The sequence below is a fragment of the Lepeophtheirus salmonis genome, chromosome Z (genome assembly GCF_016086655.4).
Source record: "Lepeophtheirus salmonis chromosome Z, UVic_Lsal_1.4, whole genome shotgun sequence".
NCBI classification, from domain to species: Eukaryota; Metazoa; Arthropoda; class Copepoda; order Siphonostomatoida; family Caligidae; genus Lepeophtheirus; species Lepeophtheirus salmonis.
Genome location: NC_092584.1, coordinates 5,603,460 through 5,622,511, shown reverse-complemented (window position 1 = coordinate 5,622,511; position 19,052 = coordinate 5,603,460). Strand labels below are relative to the sequence as shown.

General features: G+C 28.4%; 1 long non-coding RNA gene and 1 other non-coding gene across 2 annotated transcripts; both read right to left on the bottom strand.

Annotated features, from left to right (window-relative positions):
* Nucleotides 1-11,548: 11,548 nt before the first annotated feature.
* Nucleotides 11,549-15,380, bottom strand: LOC139907376 (uncharacterized). The gene is made up of 4 exons (XR_011783939.1): nucleotides 15,109-15,380; nucleotides 12,610-13,613; nucleotides 12,418-12,556; nucleotides 11,549-12,355 (listed from the first exon to the last, which is right to left on the bottom strand). It is a non-coding gene; the product is annotated as an uncharacterized lncRNA (long non-coding RNA).
* Nucleotides 15,381-18,362: 2,982 nt separating this feature from the next.
* Nucleotides 18,363-18,467, bottom strand: LOC121130606 (U6 spliceosomal RNA). Its single transcript, XR_005868767.1, has one exon. It is a non-coding gene; the product is annotated as a U6 spliceosomal RNA (small nuclear RNA).
* Nucleotides 18,468-19,052: the final 585 nt, after the last annotated feature.

The following is a 19,052-nucleotide window of genomic DNA, read 5'->3' as shown; positions in this document are numbered from 1 at the left end:
ATCGGTTATACTGATGGAACATAATTGAAGTTATTTAGAATTATATTCAAAAGGTTCAATGAAAGGGATGTTGGCACAATGCATCGATTATCGCGCATCTTTACTGCCTTGTCCTATAGTCATAAGAGCATCTTTACGTTAAAATCCATGTACTTAGACAGAATGGCCAACCACAGACACGATACAAGAAGGAACTTTATCCTGTTACTGTCCTTGGTATCACAACTGTCCCCTTCATCTTAAATTCTACATCCCTCTCAACCACAGAGCACCCATATTAAAGACTAGCCCAAAAATAAATATATGCTCACTTTCCATCAAAAGATCCCGTAGACTCCTTAAGCAGTCGCTGGAATGGATCATCTGCCTTTTAAATATAGACAATCAATTAGCCACAAAACTGGGATCGTGGGTTGATTGTGAAAGACTGCATTACCATACAATCATGTCCCACTCAGACTAAGAATGGTTCAAAAGCAAAACTTTCAGGTTAAGATGAAATAAAAGAGAATAAAATTTTGGACATTTCGTTTCACCTGATTTTAACCCGGGCCTTAACTTTGCACTTTATCCTATGGTCGAGGGAGAGGCCAATTCAGCTTCCAAGCTCAATATAGACTCCTTGATTGCCGTCACGGAGATAACGTGGGCAAAATATTCTAGAAAATGGTGTAGGTACTAGCTGCATGCCACTGACGAGGCACCTCTGTCAAGTTGTTCAGGTCAAAGGCAAGCACATTGAATTAGATATTGGTCGGTTGATGTAGGGTAATATTTAATTCATTATCTGTAAGTAGTTTTTATTTTTTTGATAGACTGTATTTATGTACCACCATGTACTGTGTGTAACATGGGAATTAGTACACTCCTATCAACTCTTATTACTCCCAATTGAGTGCACCAATCGTAAAGCTTTAAATTGTGTCAGAAAATGCTTGGTTTATATATTTTTTCAGGCATAGCACGTCACTCTCACGTTAAAAATGAGCTCAAAAAAGGTGTCAAGGATCAAGATCTCTACCCTTCTCAGGGAGGAATTTACTCTTACAAAGATTTGTGACCAGCTTGATATGTCCAAAATACCTCTTACCTCATCAAACAGCGGCTTGCTAGAAGTGAGAATGAAGACAAAGCTCTCATACAATGAAACCGGTAGAGGGGTTCAGGGAACTGTTGATGTGACAAGCACATATAACAAGCAGGGAGGTAAATCCTTTCTGTTGAAGGATATGCCTTATAAAAGAGTTATCCAACATACGAGCTGGTCAAGATTTGGTAATGGGTCTGTATTTTTTTGAGTTATTTCTTTTTGCCTATATGGCTGTGTGAAAGGTCTGTCCAAGAACTAATTATTGTATGCAAAATTAAGTAAGGCGCTATATATAAAAACCAAGCTTGTTTAGTTTGTGTTTCAAGCAATTGATTATTGCTTTCTTTTCCATTTTGTATGTATGTACTGTGTACATATATTGCTATACGAACAGCCTACCTTTAATTAAAGTGGTAATTTGACACAGGAGGGGGGACACCTTTTCAATATTGTTATTGTATAGAGGAGAAACAATAATAATATTCTATTTAATTAAGTATCTAATAAGATTTATCTTAAGATGTGATGTTTGTTAAAAAAACAAACAAAATATAAACCTATACTTCAATCTGAAAACACTTATTAATCTGACTAGGTTTTCTCCTCATTTAATACACCACTTTTTATTTTTGTAAATGGAACTTTAATAGTCATTTCCGTTAAACATCAATTTGTATGTCTACAATTTATATGCAAATGAACTTTTGAATACATTTCTTACAACTTTATTTTATCTACGAATCCAATATTTCATTTGGAATTACATTTTTTTGCATCTGAAAAAACAAAAACAAAATTGCAATTTTTAGCATTTCTTATTTTGTCTTAAATTCGGCAAACTGTCCTTCTGAGAAATATCCGTTCCCCAAATCGTGCTCCGTCGAAATATCATTTGGTAAATTGCCCTTGGGTGAAATGTCATTCGGCAAAAATGTTTTAGGCGTAAAGTCCGCTTATGATAACAGAATGGAAATTCCTAAAGGGATGCATCAGGTCTCCGTTTTAGATAGTCCTTAAAATGCATCCAGCTAATTTTATGAAACGTCAACACAGCAATGCCACTATTTTCCCAAAAAATTTTAAAAATTTTTTTTTTTTTAACATACGAGTAGGTCATATTATTCTCAACAATGATTTTATATTGGCTATTAGACCGACTGATATTTGTGGTCCATATTTAATAAACTAGTTGCAAACTTTTTGTTTTATTATTTTTATTTAACAATTCACTTTATAAATTCATATTTAAGAGTGTTTAAAAGGAACAAAATATTTTTTTGTTTTGTTTTTAAAGCACAAAAGCATACACTTATTTACAATTCTCACAAACAAAAATTATAACCTGAATATAACCCACTCCTTCCACATAACTGATATGAGTTAATGAAAAAACATTAATAAGAAAAACGACAATAAAAATCCCTGCTTTTTTTCATTTCTATTCTTCCATACAAGTACCCAAAAGTCCGTATTAACGACCATTGTCAGAAAAATTAGCTAAAACTCCGAGTTCTTTCTCTATTACACCTTCCAAATTTGTTGGGGGTGGTTTCTTGTTACATCTGCAAGAATATATCATAACCTGCGCTTTACGTATGATGGCCTCCACCTTAAAAGCCCCCGGAAGATTTGAATCGGTGGCCACGACCCAATCAGTTTCTGACGTCACGATTTGTAGTTTCTCTTTTAATTTTACTTGACACATCCTTACCAAAGGATTCACCCGATTAAACTCGTAGAAAACGTGTGCTGACGTTTTCTCGCTACAGAATGTAGAGTTCATACTCTTATCCTCGTTATTCGACTTATTCGTATAAATTGATGAGGTAGTGATTCTGTAGCGGATCCATTTTTGCTTTGATAAAGTAAAATGGTTCTTAAATAGTATTTTTGTATCGAAGTCAACCCTCGGGAGACGCAGTTTGTCCAACTCTTTGGTTACCAGCTTTTCTGCTGAGGTTACAAAAAGATTTCCTTAAATATTAAATACTTAAGTGAACTCGATAAAATCATGATTTTATACAATAACCTTAAATACTATTATTAGAACAAAAACAAATAGAATGCATTTAAATAATTAATTATAATACAATAAAATTACTAATCAAGTAGGTCATAGTTCAGTTTGCAAGTTTGATAGGGCATTGATTCACAGTTGTTCCTTCTATTGTTGTCTTCCAAAAATCTAAACATTTTCACTGTAGAGAAACTTGGATACTTTTTATCAGTACAAGGGCGGCTGCAGGGTTATATACATACATGTATATTTATTTGTTTGATAAAAGGAGGGGGGAGGGGTGTCTGGATTATTTTTTTAAATTTAAAAAAAAATTTAAAAATTAAATTTTTTTCGAAAAAACTTTCAAATGTTACATTTTTCAAAAAATCCCCAAATATTTATAAAAGAATTTCATTTATTACATTTTTTCAAAAATCCCTTAGTATTTACAAAATATTTTAAATATTATATTTTTTTGGAAAAAAAAATTCAAATATTGAATTTGTTAGAAAAAAATTCAAATATTAAATTCTAAATATTGAATTTGTTAGAAAAGAAATTCTAAATTTAATTACAAATATTAAACTTTTAAAAAAAAAAAAATTTCAAATGTAAAATTTCAAAAAAAGTTAAAAAATTTAGAGTTCTTTACAGAAGCTTAAATTTTATGGAAATTAAATTTTAAATAATAAATTAAATTGAAAAACTTTTCAATTTTTTCAAAAAAAATTTAAAAATCTATACCTATTCACAAAAAAAAACAATTTTTTGGAAAAATACTCAAATATTAAATATTTAGAATTCAAATATTAAATATTTAGAATTCAAATATTAAATATTTAGAATTCAAATATTAAATTCTAAATATTGAACTTGTTAGAAAAGAAATTCTAAATTTAATTACAAATATAAATCTTATTCAAAAAAAATTTCACATGTAAAATTTCAAAAAAAAAAGTTCAAAATTCAGAGCTTTTTACAGAAACTTAAATGTTGTGGAAATAAATTTTAAATTATAAATTAAATTGAAAAACTTCAAAAAATTCAATTTTTTCAAAAAAAAATTTAAAAATCCATACCTATTCACAAAAAAACAATTTTTTGGAAAAATACTTCAAATATTAAATATTTAGAATTCAAATATTAAATTCTAAATATTGAATTGGTTAGAAAAGAAATTCTAAATTTAATTTCAAATATTAAACTTTTTCAAAAAAATTTCAAATGTCAAATTTTTAAAAAAAAAAAGTTCAAAAATTCAGAACTTTTTACAGAAACTTAAATGTTGTGGAAATTAAATTTTAAATAATAAATTAAATTGAAAAACTTCAAAAATTCAATTTTTCAAAAAAATAATTAAAAATCTATACCTATTCACAAAAAAACAATTTTTTGGAAAAATACTTCAAATATTAAATATTTAGAATTCAAATATTAAATTCTAAATATTGAATTTGTTAGAAAAGAAATTCTAAATTTAATTTCAAATATTAAACTTTTTCAAAAAAAAAAAAATGTCAAATTTTTAAAAAAAAGTTCAAAAATTCAGAACTTTTACAGAAACTTTGTTGTGGAAATTAAATTTTAAATAATAAATTAAATTGAAAAACTTCAAAAAAATTTTTCAAAAAAAAAAAAATTAAAAAATACCTATTCACAAAAAAAAAAAACAATTTTTTTGGAAAAATACTTCAAATATTAAATATTTAGAATTCAAATATTAAATTCTAAATATTGAATTTGTTAGAAAGAAATTCTAAATTTAATTTCAAATATTAAACTTTTTCAAAAAAAATTTCAAATGTCAAATTTTTAAAAAAAGTTCAAAAATTCAGAACTTTTTACAGAAACTTAAATGTTGTGCAAATTAAATTTTAAATAATAAATTAAATTGAAAAACTTCAAAAATTCAATTTTTCAAAAAAATAATTAAAAATCTATACCTATTCACAAAAAAAAACAATTTTTTGGAAAAATACTTCAAATATTAAATATTTAGAATTCAAATATTAAATTCTAAATATTGAATTTGTTAGAAAAGAAATTCTAAATTTAATTTCAAATATTAAACTTTTTCAAAAAAAATTTCAAATGTCAAATTTTTAAAAAAAAGTTCAAAAATTCAGAACTTTTTACAGAAACTTAAATGTTGTGGAAATTAAATTTTAAATAATAAATTAAATTGAAAAACTTCAAAAAATTCAAAAAAAAAAAAAAATTAAAAATCTATACCTATTCACAAAAAAACAATTTTTTTGGAAAAATACTTCAAATATTAAATATTTAGAATTCAAATATTAAATTCTAAATATTGAATTTGTTAGAAAAGAAATTCTAAATTTAATTTCAAATATTAAACTTTTTCAAAAAAAAAAATTTCAAATGTCAAATTTTTAAAAAAAAAAGTTCAAAAATTCAGAACTTTTACAGAAACTTAAATGTTGTGGAAATTAAATTTTAAATAATAAATTAAATTGAAAAACTTCAAAAATTCAATTTTTCAAAAAAAAAAAATTAAAAATCTATACCTATTCACAAAAAAACAATTTTTTTGGAAAAATACTTCAAATATTAAATATTTAGAATTCAAATATTAAATTCTAAATATTGAATTTGTTAGAAAAGAAATTCTAAATTTAATTTCAAAATTAAACTTTTTCAAAAAAAAATTTCAAATGTAAAATTTCAAAAAAAAAAGTTCAAAAATTCAGAACTTTTTACAGAAACTTAAATGTTGTGGAAATTAAATTTTAAATTATAAATTAAATTGAAAAACTTCAAAATCTCAATTTTTTCAAAAAAAATTTAAAAATCCATACCTATTCACAAAAAAAAACAATTTTTTGGAAAACTACTGCAAATATTAATTTTTGGGACTGCGGCATAACTTGCCCGAATGACCTTTTTTTAAAGAAATCTTTAAAAAAAATCACCTTTATTTTTGTGAAGAAATTCTTATTTTGACCAAAAAAAAATCTAGTAAAAAGCAAAAATCATTCATTGAAATCTACAGCCCCTTCCTCTCACCCCTTGCAGACGCCCCTGCAGCAGCTGATCAATTTTTAAAATACACTACACTAAACATGACCATTATGAAAAATATATTGCAATTAATTATTGGCTAATTATACTAAATAATTGAATTAAGTATTATGCCCACAAAATAGAATTCCTCCCTCCCAAATCTTTCTAAAAAAAATAAATTAGGGCAGTGGTCAGTTTTCAGCCAATTAGCAACGAGAAAGAAAAAAGACATGCTCTCCTTCTACTGAGTGTCTACTCTTTCCCTTGAATTCTTTAGTGTAAGCTAAAGCTTTAAACCCTGTAACGAAATGCAAATGTTAGATTGATGAGATACAATGGTGCAGTGTTTTAACATGTTCCCCCAAGATGTCCTTTTCATATGACGTCACTCTATTATTTTTTCTTACTGATATAGACTGGTATACAAAATAGAGATGATTGATGAAGTACGCCTCACACTCTAAAATTGCTGTGGGGAAACAAGGAATGGTTTTATTCCTGAATTTATCCTTTTTTGAATAGCCCACGAAAAACCAAAGTGAAGAGGAGTTTTTAATTACACATTTATGATTTATTACTTGTTATTAAAATACTTAATAGTAAAAGAATGGTCAATTATTATCAGAGGCAGAAAATTGTATTCGAGACTTGATTTGAACTCCGTAGTTTAATTATAAAATATATAATATAACTCCTAATTAGATATGCAAATAATAACTTAATAGTACCTCTAGCGAACAAAAAAGTATCTGTGCACCTTAACATTTTTGAGCTATTGATCACGTGGGTCATCGTTTTGTGACGGGGTATAAAGCTTTAGTGTAAATCACTTCAGGATTTACAAGGATCGTCGTCACAAATTGTCACATTGTTTTCTAAAATTTGGTAATTTAAAATGATAAGTTATTTTACTTCTTGTTTAAGATTTGTCTCAAATCAATGTTGCTGTTTTTTCAGGAATGATCAATCAATTAACCACACAAAAAAAAATCTATTTTGAAAATGAATAGATGGAAAAATATGATATCCATTCATCCTCCAAAAAAATTAAAAAAATGGATTACTTTGTTTTTTTCTTATAATTGCCACACATCAATTAATTTTTGAAATTTTCATTAATTTTTGTAGAAATTAAGTTTATTTTATTATGGATTTATGTCTTTCTGAAAAGTTAAATCGTATCTTGTTTTTATATAAAAAGTGTAAAAATAATTAAAAACATGTTTTGATATACAAAAAAAAAAAAAAAAACTAATTACAGATTCGTCATTGACTTGTCAAATACAACTAGAATTGAATATGATATGATTCATTTATCTATTAAATCTATTAAAAGCTTTCATATACAGGGTGTAAACAAAATTCTGACACACTTTAAATTAATGAAATTTATTTTACTTATATCATAAACATTCTTGCTAAACATATGATATTTTGACGTATTGTAAAAAGAACATAAAATTCATATTTCATTCAATAGGAAGAAGACCTTGGGTTGTTTTTTTTTACATGTAAATATTCTATAAACATTGTGAATAGCTGCATAAGTATTTACCATCCCTGAAGAGGGAGTTGAGAATTATTATTGCGTGAGAGAGGCAATCTTAGAGCCACAAATGGAGCTCTTGGTTATTGTGCTTCACTTCGTATACTATGCACTGTATTTGTGAGATGAACCACCCAATCTTCCACCTATCCTTATATCGTGAGGACGTTACAATGGGCCAATCCCATGGAATCAGTTTCGCCTCTAAGTTCAACTCCTTATGACGATAATAGCAATTTCTCTCTTTAAGATCTTCCTTTGACTTGTTTGTAAAAATACATAACGTTAATAATCTATACCTCAAACATTTTTGACGTGTATTGGTGCATGGATTCTTCAAAGTGATGTTTGGATCCGCATATTCCATCCCATCACTAATAACAAGCTGTACGAACCTTGGTCTTGCTAAAAATGAAAGGTCCTTCTCTTTATGCCCAATACTAACACTCGAAGCTTGCTTAATCATTTTGTATGGAATGACTTATAAGGGAATGAAAGCAGGGATCGGACGATCGAGATAATTACTGTTGAAATCTTGTCCAGATAACATCCGCCGTGTTTTAGTCTGAAGAACGCTCTGCAAATGGCATTGAAGTGACAATGAGACCTTAATTACAGGATTGTGTACCACAAACTTTAACCACATCCATAGCCTGAACAAATGCATTGCAGCTATATTTTTGGTTTGATTTAATAGCGTAATAGTAATATCCAGAGATGTTCAAAAGCTATTATAAAAGAGGGCCTGGATTTTTTTAGCTTTACATGACTCAGGAAGAGTGATCCCTGCCTTTAAAAAATATTTATTAACCAAAGCTGTTATCATTAATCCTTTATTCCTTTTTTAATCTTCTCTAGATCCATACATTACTTATTTTTGCATGGTCTTGGAACCAGAAAAACCTAGAGTCCAAGGACTCAACCTGAAAAGTTGGACTAAAATACAGCGCTGAGTATTGGATATTTACTTATTTCTCTAATTATATTTATTATTTACTATTTAGAATGAGTAATTAATAATTATTAATGGAATAGGAAGAGGATCTATAATGAAAATACAAAATAACTAATGAGAATTATGAATATAGGTAGATACGAATATAGTCTTATATCTTAATATTTGTTATATTGATTATACTATGTAGGCTTTAGTGATAATACCTTCGACGAAAGCTTTAAGTTGTCTGTACAAATTTCACTATAGCAGAGGTTTTATATGCCATGACTGTATAACGTTATCCTTGTTGATCTATTGGTTGCATCACTGTTTTCATCCATACCATTGATACTGAATTAAAGTGCTCGGTGTAGAAATCAATTGTTTTCGATCATCAGAATAAAGAAACAAAATTTTTGTCGTAAGAGATAGGAGTGTTGTTATTGTCGAAGTAATTATGACAGAGCGTTGCTATTTTGTTTAGACCATGAGTGAGGCATCATTGGAAAATGTTGCTTAAAGCTTTTGACTGCTTTTATAAAATAAGCAACCCCATCGTTACTAAAAAACCTTTCCAAATTTATTAAGGGCAACCTACCAATACTCCGGTCATCGATCGTAGTTTCGTCTAAGAGAAGAAGATTATCATTTCCTACAAGTTCTTTCTTAAAGATTTGATAACAATACTTTACTTTGGGACTTCATTGACTTTGTTGCGATGTGGTAGCCTTGCCACTATTAAGTTCCATTAATTTTACAAGATTTGGATGACTATAAATATGGAGTGGGACATTGTAAGTGTCATGGATCTTGTTCATATCCGACATTAAAGTAAAAACATCATGACTTAATTCATTTATATTCTTTGAATAAAGCTTTAAATTATTATTGTCAATACAACTTTTATTATGTTGCTAAAATTCAAATTTTCTAAAGGCTTGGCTTCCAAGATCAAAAATGCCACATGACAAAATTCTGGATGCCTTCCCACAAATATTGACTTTTTTCCCTTCATTATCGGCCAAAAACGAGTTAAAATTAATACTTATATACAAAAGTTACATAATAAAATTGAATACTATTTAATGTTAAAAAATAAACTATAATTATTATGTCTATTTGCTCTTGTTAAAGGCATAATACTTTGTTTAAAACATGTTCAAATTTTTCATAAGAAAAGTAAGTAATATTGGAATTGTAAGAGCAATAAGTTTTAGAATGAATACATTTAAAATAATTAACTACCTATAATATACGCCTAATATTTTATACAAAATGGAAATATTTTTTTATTTTATCTTATAATATGGAAGACTACAAGCTATAAAATTAACTCATTTTTTTATTTTTAAATTCCGCCTCATTTCTATTTAATTTTTAATCAAACTTCAGAAATTTCCATTACAATTATACATTTAAACAGTTTAGTGATTATGGTCGTTTTTTTTTGGTTTTTTTTGTCTTGATGAGGACGAAAGAATTCTTCTTTGACGTCCAACATACCATTGAATGCGATTCATGGCATCCAGAACTAGATTATTTTCTTCAAATGTGAACATTTGATAAGTCATTCAACCTCGATAAAAACTGAGTAAGAGAATGAATTAATATTGTAACCATTCTTCGCTATAAAACATTGGTTGGAAAGTTATGATTATGATAAAAAGTCTTTGTTGGACTAAAACTAGAGTCTAAGACCAACTTCGAAGTAATTCCAGCAAGTATTTTCACTATACACGATCCCCCCCCATACCCCCCCCCGAGTAGGATTTGTGTTTACTTCTTCCTTTCTAGCCGTGAGAGAACTGCTCAAAGCTAATCTTTTTCCGCATCAAGCACCATTAGCCTGAGGAAAAAGTATGGTCAATATTTGTCATAATATTTTTGCAAGATGTCGCTTTTCCATGACGTCACTCATTTGTTTATTGTCCGTTGTATTAATACGTATATAATTTTTCCTTGTCTTAAATATTTTATATTTATATATTATTATAAAGCAAATTACTCCAAAATAATGAGTCATTTTAGTGTCGGAGGCTGCAAAAATAGAAGTCCAATTTCCAAAAGCTTCCAAGAAACGTACGCTTTTTTAAAATTCCCATTCCCAAAAAATCCAAAAGAAGTCGCAACAAGAAAAAAATGGACGTCAAATCTTAAATATCTTACTAATTGTTAACCTACTGACCATTCTGTATGTGAAAATCCTTTTGAATCATAATTCCCTTTCCATAATTGTTCAAGCAAAAAGTATATAAACAATGAAGTAAATAAAAGTAGAAAAAGTACAGTACTTGACTCATTCACGAGAGAATAGGAAATGACTTTTCAAAATGCTTGAAATAATAATATCTCTACCGGACGAAAAAAGTAATTTTTGACCAATATATTTTTCCTTCTAATAATCACGTTAGCATTCAATGGTCTACTTGGTTTAATGATTTAATTTATAGGGCTCTGTCCAAAACATTCTTCCAGGGTTACCACGTTAATTTCCGGTTAATTTTTTTACCATAGTGGTGGATACTATTTTTGAATATCTTTGGTAATATCATATTAATTTTCAATATGACCTTCATATACATACGGAATAACCATTATACTTTATAAGGAAGAATCTTAATGTGCCATTAAAAGTCCCAGAGTTGATTACAATTACCCAATCTGAACCAACCGCACCAATTTGGAATTCTTGAATGACGGAAATCAGATGGCACCCATTATAATTAATTTCGGAGTTCAAGGAATTTGAAATTAGCAAAACTCTACCGGATGAGTGATAGTGTTTCTCCATCTTAACAACTGACTAAGAATGAAAACAAACGCAATTTTATTGTATTAATCACCTAACCTTCTGTATGAGAAATGAAATCCTGACTGTGATGCATTCATACGCAAGGTTGATAATCCTGTAGAGAAAAACGCGTGCAATGAGAAGAAAAAAGACTTATGGTATCATTGTTTAAAATACTGATGTGATTATCAGCTGCCCGCTTTATTATGATTATTGAAGGTTTAACAATAGTGACAGTAGATTTGAAAACGTCACACTCCATGAAATTGTAATTCATTATGACCCATATTCTCAGAATAATAACTAATGAAACGACACAGTAGAGTATTCCAAAATATATTTGAAGTTCCAAGTTTAAAAAGAAGGCTTAAATGAAATATAATCTACATACTAAAAAATAAACCATTATACATTTATGTTAAATATACAAAATTAAACAATGGTAATCATATAACTAATAATAACAATAAATTATAAATACAGAATATTGAAATAATAGATTGATCCAAATAATATTTTCTTGTTCCAACATCGCAATTTAGTTAAATATGTCATAACTTTAGGTTGCAAAACACAAGTCAGACGTGGACGTGGAGTTTAATCAAAAAGATAATCACCCTTTTTTCTTCATGTGGAAGTTGCTATATACAATTGTGCACAGGATAGATATATCACTACCGATGATATATAAATAATTATTAATAATAAAGTAAATGTCAAAATCATAAAATTAGACAATAAATATCCTAATATACAAAATATTAGAATTAAATCCATCGTAAAGATTTAGAGCAAAAGCTAATTATGTAGTAATGTCCGGCGATATTATGAAGGATACACACAATTGCTAATTATAATCCTACACCCAATGCAACTACCCCCGTTGTTGCGACCATTTAAGTAGTCGTTTTTGCCTTTTATGAGTTTTCTGAACACCATTTCTTGGAGTTTATCAACCATAGCTAATCCTTAAGTGATAAAAAGTAATATTTATTGACTATGTAAAATTGGAAAACCTATTTATCATAACCAAGTCTTTAAGTGAAGAAACTATTGCCAGATAAACTAGTTGTGAACCATCCAAAGCTACTACCACCGTTGTTGTGACCATTTAAGCAGTTGTTTTTGACATTTAATGAGTTGTGTATCATAATTCTTGATATTTTTAGCTAAAATATGATCATATTTTAGGATTAGATTAAAAAAAAAAATTAATACTTACTATTACATACTACAAAATTCAGAGTTCCATTTCGAAATTAGTAAATATTTTATACTTTCTACTGATAACTTTGATCGTAATTTGGTGTGGATGACTCTAAACATGCTGGAAATTATCTCAACTTCACAATGGGGGTATTTCTATAAATGACATCATTACTAAGATTCTCCATTAATTAATGATGGCTCCTCGGGAAGTGAAGAATTTACCCGTGTATTTCTCCATAAATTTTTTGAACGTAGGATGATTACCAATGGATAAGGTTATATTACATGCAATAATCATCTTTGTGAGATCAAAGTTAAAGTCTGACCTGATGTATTCATCGTTAACTTGATTTTTAGGATGAATATCCATACTCTTCTTATGAGATGAGGATAATGAGTGGCTTGTAATTCTAGACATGGGACTAAAGGCACATTTATATCGATAAATCCGACAAACCATCTGTTTCTCATCCGGTAAGTATTTTCCAAATTCCTGGGCCTCCATTTTCAGAAATCCAGACAGAAGGCGACGTCATTTTAGGCATTTTATTCAGTTCTCTATCGACTATCATTATATAATATTATATTAATATTGAATAATAAAGGCGGGAATGATAACGTTCTAGATAGAAGAAGATGTATATTATTTAATCAATGATGCCATAAGTATTTCTTCTCTTCTCCTCGCACGCTTTTGTATTCTTAACAAAATTATCACCCTTACTCATACGGTATACCAGGGAGTCTGCAGGGGGGCTGAAGGGGCTATAGCCCTCGCCAAAATTTATGAATTTTTGCTTTATGCTAAAAAAAAGAAATATTTTTTTATAAATTAGTTATATATAAGTATTATTTTGCATAGAACGTGATTATTCTTCCTAGACGTCAAATATGTCTTCAAATTGAGTGGTTCCTTTTCGCCAAACTGGTAAAACATCTGACCAAAAGCTAAATTTCCAACATCTAACACGGAAATTTTTAATAAATGGAAATCAGCTATACCAATTAATTAGATACCTGGTAAAAAATAGTATACATTTATTTGAGTGATATATGATCAGTGTTAATATAAAATTATTATTGTTTATATAGATGGTAAATCCGTTGATAGCTCTAAAGAAGTAGTTTTTCTCTTCATTTTAAACATAAAGACTTTGAAACAGAAACGAAATCAACAAATGTAGAACTAGAAAAACGAATTTTAAGAAAAAGAACTGTACTATCTTTAAGATCAAAAAAAGAATTGATAATTAAACAATGAACCATCATAATGTCAATGGTTAAGGTGAGGCGTTAACGGATAAGTAATGAAATGGAATTAAGGGCGCAAAAGTTTTAAATTGAGAATGTCAAATTTGACGGAGCTCAGACAAAAATTAGATTTCAATTGTATGTCTACAAAAATAAGAGTAGATTGAATGGAAGATGAAGTTCAATTTATGAACATCACAAAATCAGATTAAGGTATTTTGCACAACACACAAAATTAATGAAATTATAACTCTCTATTTGAGAAGATAATTAATTATTAATTTGATCTAATAAGTATATTTTTATTTAATTAATGATCGATAACATGTGTTGATTCATTTTAGGTTGTCCAGTTATTGGATTTAGTGTGATAATTCAAAGAGAGTTGAAATTTCAAATGTGAATTACTAGCAATAATATTTTAATCAATGAAATAATTCATTTGATGGTTTGCAAAGCGCATACAGGTAGCAAAGTTTTAAATTTATATGGTTTTGTGAGGACTAAGTATGAGTATGTTACCAAACAAGATGCACTTATTAAAATAAACAGCTTCAATCAAACCATTTCCGATTTAGCTCAATTAATTTCATAATATTTATATTAAATTTGATCATGGATTACTCAACACTGATGTTGTGTAATCCATGATAGAATTTTCGAATAAAAACAATGAAATATAGGTAAAACTGAACAAGAAATTATAAGTTAATTCTAACATGTTACTTTAGAGGTGAATAACTCTACATCGAGTGATCAATGTAATCATGAGTTATACTAATAGAAGATTCATAGCATTCATATCTAAATATAATATAATACATAAATATCCGGAAGTAAAAGTTGAACTTGTTGACACAATAAATTATCAAAATTAATTTGAAATGAAAGAAATATCATCCTAACTTAATTAGTTTGAGTAGTGGTGATTTGTTACATTAAAATAGGCAAAATATGGACTACTTCATGCTCAACATGTTGAGTAATCCACACTTAGGTTCCGTATCCATAATATAAGTTTAAAATTCCTGAGTTTAAAGGTACATATTCAAGCAGATATCCTGTTTCTCTCTTTCTATATATATATATACATATGTAGAGGGGAGGATGAGGCATCCTTCATCATAAATTCTTCAAAAATGAACCACAAACATGTATTTATCTTGGGAATTAAATCATAAAAACTATTTTCAACACTTTAAATCAATTAGAAAAGGGAGATTAAATCCAAATACAAGAGGTGATATATGAATTACTTAACCTGAATTCATCTACAGATGAAAACAGGTTCATCAGGAGACGCTTATTTCCAATATAAGAGAAATATGATGGACTACAAAGGAACTGACAATCTCATAACTATTTTATGGATATTCTTTCAAAAAATGCCTTTCTTCGATGTGGTTTAATAAGAGGTTCTTCCTCCATACTCACTCATAAATATAATCTGCAATTAAAAGTTAGATATGAAAGGAATAAAAGGAAATCGTATATGAAAAATTATCTCTTTCTTCGACAGAATTGAATCATACTTGATAATTGGAGGACTCCTTCAAATTTCACCTCCAAAAAATAAAATTTTCCGACAAAATCTTTCACCAGACGATCCACAATTGCATGATTTATTACTTAGATCACAAATGAAGGTTTTGAATGGACGATCAGATAAGTTCCTGTCTCTGTGTTCATGATTCATCCCTTCTTAACAAGAATTTAATCTTCTCTTTTACAATGGTTATTTGCTTACAGAATTATTTAATATTTATTTTAAAAGTTTTAATAATGAAGTTTATTCAGATGTTGAGTAATCTATCGCTTGTCTAATTCATCTTCTTATATTAAATTTTAGGTTGCATCCAGGTACACTTATGAGGAAAGTTGCCTTTCTCATCATACAAGATATCATATCAATGAATTTTTAGAAGGATTTGATATTTCACCAACTGTTCTAATATATACTACTGCGAAATACTATCAAATGCCTTTTCAAACTCTATTAGAAGCAACGCATAGTTTAATTCCCTTTTATTTGATTCAACAAATTCCATCTTGAATGCTTCTTGGGATATCCTCCGCAAGTCTGTTTTTTTACAAATCCTTTCTGGTTGGTTTTGAGTGATGAATCTTGGTATAGCATTAAGCAGTCTTTGATTTGGAATACCAGTAAGTATCTTATCTAAAATTGATATTGGTCGGTAGTTTTTTAAGACAAATTTTATCTTTTCCTTTTTATTGAACTTGTGTCAAGATACCCCTACAGATGAACGAAGGGATGGTCCCTTTTTGAAAGATTTCCTCAAATCATAATACCAATACCGGACTAAGCAGCAAAACAAACTTTTGATAACATTCAATAAGGAGATCTGAAGATCCAGCTGATATAAATTTTGTATTGTATCTATTGTTATATTTTTTTACTTCTTCTTCCGATATGTGAGACAAAACAAAAACAACTACGACTTGATGGAAGCGTTCTGAATCTTGAAAATATCGGGGAATGATCTTAGATATTAGTCATGGAAGTTTGGAGAATTCCGATAAAAGTGTGGAAAGCTGATTGTGAACTAGGATGTAATCCAGTCTTCCTTAAAACCTATTACTATGGAATACCTTTTTAGGACTGTTTGGTTGGTGAAGCAGACGAATATCATCAAGTAACAGTTCTGATATGATTTTTCTAATTCATCTCTATTTTTAGTATTGTTAGAATCTCCATATTCTTCAGCATCACGATTTGAGTGCCTATGTTTTTATGTTTAAGTCCCCCGTTATTAAACATATTTTTTTCGTCTTGCACATCAATTAATCCCGAGAAATAGTTTGCATTATCCCGATTGGGGCCGTAAACTGTATAGTCTTGTTTTCTCTTAAAAATACTCGGATCAAGAACCACATTATTACCATTGTCATCGTATTTTGTAACAACAGGTTGGAGGCTATTTTTGACGAGAACCAAGACACCCCTAGAAGGACTTTACTACAGCTCGAGAGATAAACGTTACATTGGAGTCCGGAATAAGTTTAGTTATTTTCTTATCGTCTATCAACTGTGTGTCATATAGAACTACTATAAATATATGGAAGTGATTTGAAATATATATACTGATATATATATTTCATATCCCTTCCATCTCTTATTTTCGATATCCCAAATGTTTATCTTCTCGCTTAGAGCTTAATAGTAAAGATAGTAGAACATTCTTAGAGTGAGCATGCTACGCACCTTTCTCCACAAATTTCATGGTAATACTTTTTAATTTTTTTTTTTTTTAAAGTGCATTTTTTTTCTTCATGTTCTGAATTAATTGTATTCGGAGCATTAGTCCGTGGGTTACAACATCTATCAAGATTTTGTAAATATACGTGTATAAGTTTAGAACAGACTAATAGACACTGTATTTTGAAAGATTTTCCATATTATAATCTTCAAACCTCAACCATTCTTCATTTCAAAATCAAAAGGTTCTGTGATTTAAAATGAACTTTGTTTGGAGGAGAGAAAATGCTATAAAAAATAAATTTTGGAAGCACTTTACTTACTCATATGCTTCCAAAATTTACAAACAATACCGTTAGATATGTATTGACATATAAAATATAATTTTAAATTCATTGAAAAATAATTTCGATAGCTCTGGAGATGAATTTGACATCATTAGCACGAGAAGAAATATTTTTAATAATGATAGTATGAGTGAATCAAATGACCCTTCATTAACTAATTGTAGGTTAAGTATATTCTCTAAATGGATGGATCAAGGTGTCTACAACAATCTTATTCGGGAAATGAATTTGTATGATCTGAAGTAACTATCATAATTATATGATAATTACAAAGGAACTGTTTGATTTATTACTATCTACTCCTCCAATATATACCTTATAACAATAATTTTTAATTAATTGATAGGCTCGCCCCAAATTTTCTAGCGGAAACGTTCTTGGCATGATTATGAGCCAATCACATTCGGTGGGAGGTAAGCTCTTACCATTAGATACCTCGCATCCGGGGATTCTCAAGTATGATGCTTTTATATTTATTAATTATAACTAAAAATAATATTTATGATCTTTTGATTATTTTAAGACGTCAATGTCATATAGCTTCCGAATTAATACAAAATCTGTGAATGAAATTGTAAATAATACATCCAACGCTATCTGTCAAGCTCTCGTGGTAAAATTCAGAATAACTTTAAGTAAAATAATTATTTTTTAATAATATTTTTTTAAGGATGAATATTTAAAGTTCGTGTTCTACCAAAGATGATTGGTTGTCAATTAGTAAAGAATATGAAGAGCAGTGGAATTTTCCTAATTGTATTGCTATGTTTCATTTATAAATATTAATTTATTATTATTTAATTTAATATTAAAGGTGCAATAGATGGAAAGCATACAAGGGCCAATTAATTATGGATCAGAATATTTTAAATATCAGGGGTGTCATTCCATTGTTTTATTGGGCATTTGTGATGCTAACTATAGGTATTACAATAATTATATTTTTATTTTTTAACATTATATCAATTAACGATTTTGTGTATCATCCTTGTGCAGAAGCCATACTAATCTTCTCTGTATTGTTTCCATTTTAATGTAGGGGAGATTGAAGATACATGTTAAACAAATCAATTTTTTTAAAACTGTTTTAAGTGTCATAATTTAACGCCTGGCAACATGACATAGGTAGTTACCTGAGACAAATAATTCCAGAGTATTTTTGATGTAGTGCAATAATTAATAACCATTTATTGGTGTTTTTGAAACTAACCAAAAGTAGTATACTTGATACACCAGAAGGAGACATGGCACAGTGTAGGAGGAGACATGATACAACAGGAGGAAGCATGTAAAAACTGTCATTTCTTATATTCAAGTATTTATTCAATTCTTTATTACAGTTTGTCAGCATAAAGTAAATACTTATAATTACATATATAAGATAAACAAATAAAACATTTACAGAAATAGAGCATAGTTAATAATAAGATTTATTTATTTTTGTTATTATTTACAGTGATTGATAATTAAAGTATAACATGAAATTGCACAAAAAACAAAACATGATTAAATGTAATATATTTATATATAGTACGAGTATATATAATCAAAATGGAGTGTACAAGTCTCCTCTATATTGTTGGAATCAGAATAAATGATATGAACTGAATATTGAAACTAATAATATATTACAAGCATGTT